Source organism: Eriocheir sinensis, unplaced genomic scaffold, assembly GCF_024679095.1.
Source record: "Eriocheir sinensis breed Jianghai 21 unplaced genomic scaffold, ASM2467909v1 Scaffold503, whole genome shotgun sequence".
Classification (NCBI taxonomy): Eukaryota; Metazoa; Arthropoda; class Malacostraca; order Decapoda; family Varunidae; genus Eriocheir; species Eriocheir sinensis.
Genome location: NW_026111836.1, coordinates 36,720 through 46,119, shown reverse-complemented (window position 1 = coordinate 46,119; position 9,400 = coordinate 36,720). Strand labels below are relative to the sequence as shown.

Here is a 9,400-nt window from a genome sequence, read left to right as displayed (position 1 = left end):
CAGATCTTCAGTCAACCTTAACTTCTGCATCTTTGATCAAGAGAGGCACCAGGGGCTAACACTTCCTCACCACACATTCTCATCACCTAGTTTGATACCCTAATTGTCCCTCTCACATACCTTATACATTTCAGCACTCTGTACTTTTGACTTGCTTATCATCCTCTTCAACTCTTTAATTGTTGGCCATTTCTCTGCTTCATATAACATAACTAACCTCACATATGCACAGTAGCCATTTAACTTGTTCCTTAACCATGTGTTTCAGAATGTGTGTATGTGGTGATCCATAGGACTCGTTTCGGATCTTTTCCGTTTGGCGTACAGCGCTAAAATTAATTTTAATATAGATTTTCTTATGTATTTTTGTCCGTAGAATCCGAATATGACAACCGTTTTATGGAGAAACGAACAGTTTTTAAGTTATTTTCCTTTACGCTGCAGCCGCCGCAGCCTCAAAATAGCTCGCAGAGGGCTTAGGGTCGGGTGCATATTTAAACTACTCCAACCGAACTTTACGACCTACTAACGGGGGGGCTGCGCCCCCCTCGACCCCCCCTAATAACCAGGGGGGGCTACGCCCCTCCCTGGACCCCCCCCTCATGTATATGTGACTTATTTCAGCGAGGAGGTATTTCGCAACACCCTGCAGCCACGCCGCGGCCAGCACCAGAGGCGACGCGCTTTCGTAAACATTATTCCATATTTTCAATAGTAAAAAAAAAGTCCTTGAATTGGATTTTCAAAGCGTTTCCATGACTGCTGAAGGTTTGCAAACGGAATACTGAATATTACGACTTTTAAAGTTTGAATTCCTTCAGTAATAGATAGGAAGAAAATAACTTTAAAGGCAAATAACTCAAAAACTGTTAATTTCTCCAAAAAAATAATGTGATATTCTGATTCTACGGACAAAAATACATAGAAAAATCTATATTAAAATTACTTTTAGCGCTGTACGCCAAACGGAAAAGACCCCTCGTTTCCCACCGCAAGACGCTGAGAGTTTCAGCCATGGACATGTGGTGGAGGTTACCAACATGCTGCCCAGCAGATCTTCGGTCAACCCTAACTTCAGCGTCTTCGGTCAAGAGGTTCACCACCTCCACACCACACAGTCTCATCACCTAGTTTGGTACCCTACTTGTCCATCTCACATACCCCATGTATCTCAGCATTCTGCACTCTTGCCCAGGGAGTGCGGATATTGATTAGTGATGAACCAGGTTGGCGAGGAATGTTTATGGAGGAATGGGAAGGTGCTCATTGCTGGTAAAACTAAAACCCATTTCAATGAAATAACATTCTGATGAACCCCAGCAGTGAGGTAGTCAATTTACCGGCAAAGGCACAACAACCCCTTAATCATATTAAAAGCATATGACTGACCTGTGTGATTATCTTCCTGTGTTTATGACTGTAATTATTTATCCTATGTACTGTAATGACTGTTGTGCTAACTGAAGCTGTACTGTTCATACCACAGGTTAATCAAATTAAAAGCATATGGATCACTGCGTAATGTGTGATTACTTTTTTCTATAATTATGATTTCTTTTTACCTACAAGAAAGTAACATACCTTCTTGTATAATGGCTTGCTGGAATGCGTACACTTGTCCAGAAAGGCCATTTTGAATCTCTTTAGAAACACAAAAAAACTTTTTAAAAATATTTCTTTTTACTGTCAATGAACAATGTTACATACACAAACAAAAATAAAGGGTGTAAAATTGCTCAAAAGAGCAAGCGTATATATACGTACTAAACACTTCCCTAAGAGGTATATATATATATATATATATATATATATATATATATATATATATATATATATATATATATATATATATATATATATATATATATATATATAGATATATAAACACACACACAAAACACTGTACGGGTTAAGCAAGGAAGCAGCTCGAGGGAAGGGCACAAAAAATAAAACCAAATACAAATCACTGCTCCAATAAAGAGTTAAGAGGAGAGGACAATTTGTGGGTGTCCTGATCAATATTCTCCTCTTGAAATAGTGTGTTGTAGGCAGGAGGAAAACAGATGAAGGAAGATTGCTCCAGAGTTTACCAGTGTAAGGGCTGAAAGAGTGAAAATGCTACTGGTTAACTATTGCATAAGGGATTTATTTCGACAATAAAGGGATGAGCTCCCACCAGGGGATGGCCACGGCAGACGAGTTTCCATCTCTCCAGACACTCCCTTGCTTTCTCAAAGTTTCAAGGACCTTTCACCCCTCTCCCTAACGTACTCTTGCACCCTATCTCCATTTCACTGGAGATTTTCTCTAACATTCCCTCCCTCTCACTCACATATCATAGACTCTTACTCTCCTCACTTCGCTCCATGTGACCAAACCACTTTAAAGTCTGCCCTTCACTTCTTCCCCTCATCCCCATGACCTATTCCAAAACGCTCATACACACTTGCATTACTCATTGCAGCCATTCTAGTCACACCACAAGCACTTCTCAAAAAACTCCTTTCCACTGCCTGCATTCTAGACCTATTGACTTTCATGTTTCACTAGCATATGTGAGGGTTGGTACTATTACTGTATTTCTCAAATCCCTCTTTACCTCCATGCTCAAACTTCTGCCATTCATGATACGTCCCAAAGACTCTACCACCCTTCTTCCTTGCAATGCCCTTTCTCTTGTCTCTCCCTCCATACCCCAATGCTTGCACATAACTAATCCAAGGTATTTACACTCATCATTCAAAATTATTTTGCATTTATTTTCACATAAAAATAATCATTCTCTACCTCAATTGCCTTATTCCACCCATGAAACCAAATTAAATACATATTTGTACCTTTAGTTGCACATATGAGTCTGGTATGAGATGAAACGGGAGCAAATAACATCAGTACCAAAGGTCTTTACTAAATATCACAGTTGAGATGAACGAATAGACCCAAAACAGGGTTTGCATACAATGTATACAAAACCTACATCAATATTGCACATTAAATAGCTTGTCCTGTTTGAACAGTGTCCAGTAGCAGTGGCACAACTTACAAGTAACTGTGCCATGCATAGTTCTGACAATAGTATGCATGATAAAAAGACTACCACAGCCTATCACAGGAGTTGCAGATATCACATGCAAATGTAACACAATATATTGACTAGGTGACATGAATGACACATATGTATATCACAGTGATTCCCAATATCACACATACATAATGCATAAATATATTCAATGGCTATTTGTGTTTGTGACATGAACGACACACATGTATATCACAGTGATTATTCCAAAGCTTTTGACTTCACATTATAAAAATATAACCGTTCTCTTACTTATCCACATTATAAAAATATAACTGTTCCTCCTTCAAGGTGTAGGAGTTCTGTAGGCTTTGCTCGTCACCCGTCACTGATGGTGGGCTCGCCCAATGTGAAGGCATCGGGAAAGTCCACCGCACAGTTGGGTCTTTGGCTAGTCGGGGGATAAATCCCCTGGCTACCCAGGGTACGTCAATGGACCGTATTGGCTATCCGGCGGTGACTCGGAGACAGGTACTGTTTTGACTTAACTCGGTTCCTCTTTTCTATTTTGGAAAAAAATAATAATGGCTGTCGTTTGGAGCCTTATGTCCAAACGTAGTACCTGCTGATAGAAAAAAATGCATTTATGCTTTGCTGGTAAGTTTTAAGGTTTGCGTCTGTGTGTGGTGTGTGACCACTGAGGGGCGAATGTGACGCGGGCCACAGTCTCCTGAGCGGCCCAAACGGGCAAAACACAGCTTGGGAGGTTTCATATTTTTTTGCCCAGCAGCTTAAAAATGATTGAACTTGCTGTTGAATAATTGCTAGTTGAAGTACCTGTAGCTATTTTGACCTCTGGCCTTAAGATAAGAGATTTACAGACATCCTCTCCAGCGAGAGGGCGTCGGTAAACACTTATCTTAAGACCAGAGGTCAAAATACGAACAATTATTTGACAGCAAGTTAAATCATTTTAAGCTACTGGAGAGCAAAATAAAGCCCTGGGCAAAAAATATACGAAACCTCCCACGCTGTGTTTTGTCCATTTGGGCTGCCTAGAGACTGCAGCCTGCGCACATTCGCCCTCACTGGTCACACACACCACACAGACGCAAGCCTAAAATCTGACCAGCAAAGGGTAAATCCTTTTTTTTCTACCAGCAGGTACCACATTTGGCTCCAAACGACAGCCAGTATTATTTTTCTGAAATAGAAAAAGGAACTGAGTTAAATCAAAACAGTACTTGTCTCCGAGTCGCCGCCGGATACAATCCATTGCAGAGACCTCAAGTTGTCAAACATGAGGTCTCTGCAGGCGGGTGCTGCAGATAAACATGCACATTACTGTGGCAGTTTACCTGCAGCACACCGTATAGCAGCTGCAATCTCTGAACCAGCGCGAGCAATTGCTTGCTCCAGCCTGTCGGTCATCCTCTCCACCGAAGTGTGGAGTGTCTTCTGCACTTCAAACATCTGCTCCAGTAGGTTAACGTCCTGTGCAGGATGTTGTGCAGTTCTCCGGTGGCTGGCTGGGCGGGTGGGAGTGTGGCTGGCTGGGCGGGTGGGAGTGTGGTTGGCTGGGCGGGCATAGGGGTGGTGGGTCGTTGAGGGCCTGGGCCTTGATGCCTGTCTTGGGGTGCCCATAAATGCCACATATAAATGGTCATTAAGGGCCGCAGGCATATCCACTGGTATAACCTCGGTTTTTTTTTTTTTTTTTTACATTGCAGCCTATTGCGCCGGTAGGCTTCTTCCAGGTGGATCCTGATGGTCGGTCCAAGGCTTCTTTCCGGTAGGTCCTGATGGTCGGCCCAGCCCGTTCTGGCGCAGGCGAGTGTTTATAGTGGCGCCATCTTGCATTGGCTCATGCTGCCCTCCCAGAGCTCATCTTTAATCCTAGAATCTAGAGACCGGGTTGATAGGTGGTCTTCTGGAGAGCATGTGGGTAGTTTTAAGCCACTCGGCGGCGGCTGAAAAATCCCAGCTTGGTGGCACCGGGCGGATTGAACTCATCCTCCTGAACACGAGGCCGTTACTTTGACGACTCAGCCACCGCCTCCCCTATATACTGGTGGGCTGCACCTGCCTCCACTCCTCTTCCTCCTCCTCCTCCTCTACAGGTGTTGCAGCATCCTGGCGCCGGATGCTCAAAGGGGTGGTAACTTAGCCCCGGAGACGGTTGTAAGTCACGGGTCGCGTCGCAAGTTAGCTCCCCGCTAGGACCGTCCTCCGCAGCGATGCACAGCGCGGTCGCAGCGGGGTGCTAAGGGTTAGCCCTATGGTTCATGAGTGAGGCGGTAGAGGGCCGGCAGCTCACCAGCTGATGTGATTGCAACCAATGGAAATCACTGAAACAAAGAAGACAGCCAATCAGGATCGAGGAAGGTGTTTGTAAACAAACGATGGAAACTTGGGCATTTGGTGCGGGGCCGTCTAGCCAGACCACTTGCTACGCTTCCCTACTTCCTTCCATTCTTCCACCGACTGTTTCAGTGGCAACACCTGACCTCGTAGAGCCCGACCACTCCTCACACCAGTCATCCGCGCCTCACTTGGCCCATCCTCAAGAAGACGCAAACAGGGCCATTGCTGTTTGTAATATTCATAAATGATCTCCCTGATAAAATATCAAATGATAGTGAAGTATATATGTATGCGGATGATACTAAGATCTTTAGATGCATTAAAGAAGAAGATGACTGTCGGAAGTTGCAGCAAGATGTGTTAGACTTATATTCATGGAGTGAAAAATGGTTATTAAGATTTCATCCAGACAAATGCAAATACATGAGAATAGGAAGAACATCTGTTGAAGATCAAGGATATCACATGGAGAAACAGTTAATGAGGATTACTACAGAGAAAGATGTGGGTGTCATTATAAACAATAAACTAAGTTGTGCTGACCATCTAGTAGAAAAAGTAAATAAAGCCAATAATTTAGTGGGAATAATTAGAAGAACTTTTGTTTCATTGGATTCTGAAATATTTAAATCCTTGTTTAAGGCACTGGTAAGGCCATGCATTGAATACGCCAACCAAGTATGGAGTCCTTACTTGGTGAAAGACATTGAAATTGTGGAAAACGTTCAGCGAAGGGCTACTAGGATGGTGCCTGAACTCAAGGGACTTTCCTACGAAGAGAGACTGAGGAAGCTGAGACTGCCCACACTGGCATATAGAAGAGCAAGGGGAGATCTAATTGAGGCCTATAAGATACTCACTGGGAAATATGATGATGCATGTACCAGAGGAATATTGAAACTTAGAGAAGAAAGCAGGAGTAGGGGAAATTCATTGAAACTGTTTTAGTCAAGATCACGGTTGGATGTAAGGAAGTATGCTTTCCCAAGTAGAGTAGTGAATAATTGGAATCAACTGCCTGAGTGGGTGGTGACGGCAACAACAGTGATTCAGTTTGAATCCAGACTCGATCAATTCTGGGCTAACCAAGATTTGAAATATAATTACAAGGCTCAAATCATCCACCACACACTGCCACAAGTTGTTAACGTAGATCTGGAGTCACAGGCGTAAGCCTCTTCCAGGAGGTCTTCTGTAAGTATCTGTAAGTAAGTATTTCCCCTAGTTCGTATAGACTAGCCATAATGTAGAAAACTAATGAAATATTGGTCGGAGTCAGATGCCACACCCTGCCCTTCCAAGCCCCAACACCCTGCCACACCTTGCCCTTCCAAGCCCCAACACCCTGCCACACCCTGCCCTTCCAAGCCCCAACACCCTGCCACACCCTGCCCTTCCAAGCCCCAACATCCTGCCACACCCTGCCCTTCCAAGCCCCAACACCCTGCCACACCCTGCCCTTCCAAGCCCCAACATAAAAAGAACATAAGAACATAGGGAAACTGCAAGAGGCCGGGTGGCCTACACTGGACCCTCTTATCCCATGAGCCCTGACTTTATTTAACAGTCTCTGGTGAGGTACCTTATCGAAGGCCTTACTAAAATCAAGATAAACCACATCATAGCTCTCATCATTGTCAGCTGCCCGTATACTCTATTGTAAAAGGATATAAGATTAGTAAGGCACGACTTTCCTTCAGTAAACCCATGCTGTGAGTCATGAATTAAAATATGTCTGTCATATAAACTGCCTGCTAAATGTTACCATTCATCATTTTCCTTTCTTCTCAGGTGGCGGCCCAGCACAAAAGACACATTATTCAGTGGCGGAAGAAATTGTGCTGGGCTTAATTCCTGTGGAGGCCATCATGGGCCATCGTGGGATTCCAAACCCGGACCAATTGGCACTGACACAGGGTGAGACATAAAAATATATTTGCGTTATGATCAGAAATATGATTCTTACTGAATGATAACGATTAACCATTGAATATTGTTATGTGTAATACTAACTACACATACACTATCTTGTGTTAACTACACAGTGTACACCAGAAAGTCAAAATGTATACACATTAGTTATATTGTTGTAATATACATTTACAACCTAAAAAAACAATACGTTAGGAGCAAGTTTCACATTTGAAATAGACCTAATACTTGTTATATATTTTTAGTCTTAATTCTACAGTAAATGTTAATTTAATTTATGATATTTAGTATCTAGGCACTAGGAGGCATAGATTCCTCAAGGCTCCCGGGAGGGTGTAGGAACTTAGCAATGGTTTAATAATACCGCTGTATAGCATTTATATGTTGTGATTTCCTTACAGAATACCAGGATGCTGCAACACCTGTAGAGGAGGAGGAGGAGGAAGAGGAGTGGAGGCAGGTGCAGCCCACCACCGAGGTTATACCAGTGGATATGCCTGCGGCCCTTAATGACCATTTATATGTGGCATTTATGGGCACCCCAAGACAGGCATCAAGGCCCAGGCCCTCAACGACCCACCACCCCTATGCCCGCCCAGCCAACCACACTCCCACCCGCCCAGCCAGCCACACTCCCACCCGCCCAGCCAGCCACACTCCCACCCGCCCAGCCAGCCACACTCCCACCCGCCCAGCCAGCCACCGGAGAACTGCACAACATCCTGCACAGGACGATGTTTGAAGTGCAGAAGACACTCCACACTTCGGTGGAGAGGATGACCGACAGGCTGGAGCAAGCAATTGCTCGCGCTGGTTCAGAGATTGCAGCTGCTATACGGTGTGCTGCAGGTAAACTGCCACAGTAATGTGCATGTTTATCTGCAGCACCCGCCTGCAGAGACCTCATGTTTGACAACTTGAGGTCTCTGCAATGAACGTATTGGCTATCCGGCGACTGGAGACAAGTACTGTATTGACATCCCTCAGTTCATTTTTTCTAATTCCGCAAAAAATAAGCCTGGCTGTCGTTTGGAGCCAAATGTGGTACCTGCTGGTAGAAAAAAAAAAAGGATTTACCCTTTGCTGGTCAGATTTTAAGGCTTGCGTCTGTGTGTGGTGTGTGTGACCAGTGAGGGGCGAATGTGCCGCGGGCCGCAGTCTCCTGAGCGGCCCAAATGGACAAAACACAGCTTGGGAGGTTTCGTATTTTTTTTTGCCCAGGGCTTTATTTTGCTCTCCAGCAGCTTAAAAATGATTTAACTTGCTGTAAAATAATTGTTCGTAGCTATTTTGACCTCTGGTCTTAAGATAAGTGTTTACAGACGCCCTCTCGCTGGAGAGGATGTCTGTAAATCTCTTATCTTAAGGCCAGAGGTCAAAATAGCTACAGGTACTTCAACTAGCAATTATTCAACAGCAAGTTCAATCATTTTAAGCTGCTGGGCAAAAAATATGAAACCTCCCAAGCTGTGTTTGCCCGTTTGGGCTGCTCAGGAGACTGTGGCCTGCGTCACATTCGCCCTCAGTGGTCACACACCACACACAGACGCAAACCTTAAAACCTTACCAGCAAAGCATAAATGCATTTTTTCTATCAGCAGGTACTACGTTTGGACATAAGGCTCAAACGACAGCCATTATTATTTTTTCCAAAAGAAAAGAGGAACCGAGTTAAGTCAAAACAGTACCTGTCTCCGAGTCACCGCCGGATAGCCAATACGGTCCATTGACGTACCCTGGGTAGCCAGGGGATTTATCCCCCGACTAGCCAAAGACCCAACTGTGCGGTGGACTTTCCCGATGCCTTCACATTGGGCGAGCCCACCATCAGTGACGGGTGACGAGCAAAGCCTACAGAACTCCTACACCTTGAAGGAGGAACAGTTATATTTTTATAATGTGGATAAGTAAGAGAACGGTTATATTTTTATAATGTGAAGTCAAAAGCTTTGGAATAATCACTGTGATATACATGTGTGTCGTTCATGTCACAAACACAAATAGCCATTGAATATATTTATGCATTATGTATGTGTGATATTGGGAATCACTGTGATATACATATGTGTCATTCATGTCACCTAG

The 9,400-nt window shown here is 44.0% G+C and overlaps 1 long non-coding RNA gene across 1 annotated transcript; it reads left to right on the top strand.

Moving 5' to 3' along the window:
• Positions 1-6,791: 6,791 nt before the first annotated feature.
• On the top strand, positions 6,792-7,852 carry LOC126992818 (uncharacterized). The gene is made up of 2 exons (XR_007747094.1): positions 6,792-7,300; positions 7,717-7,852. It is a non-coding gene; the product is annotated as an uncharacterized LOC126992818 (long non-coding RNA).
• Positions 7,853-9,400: the final 1,548 nt, after the last annotated feature.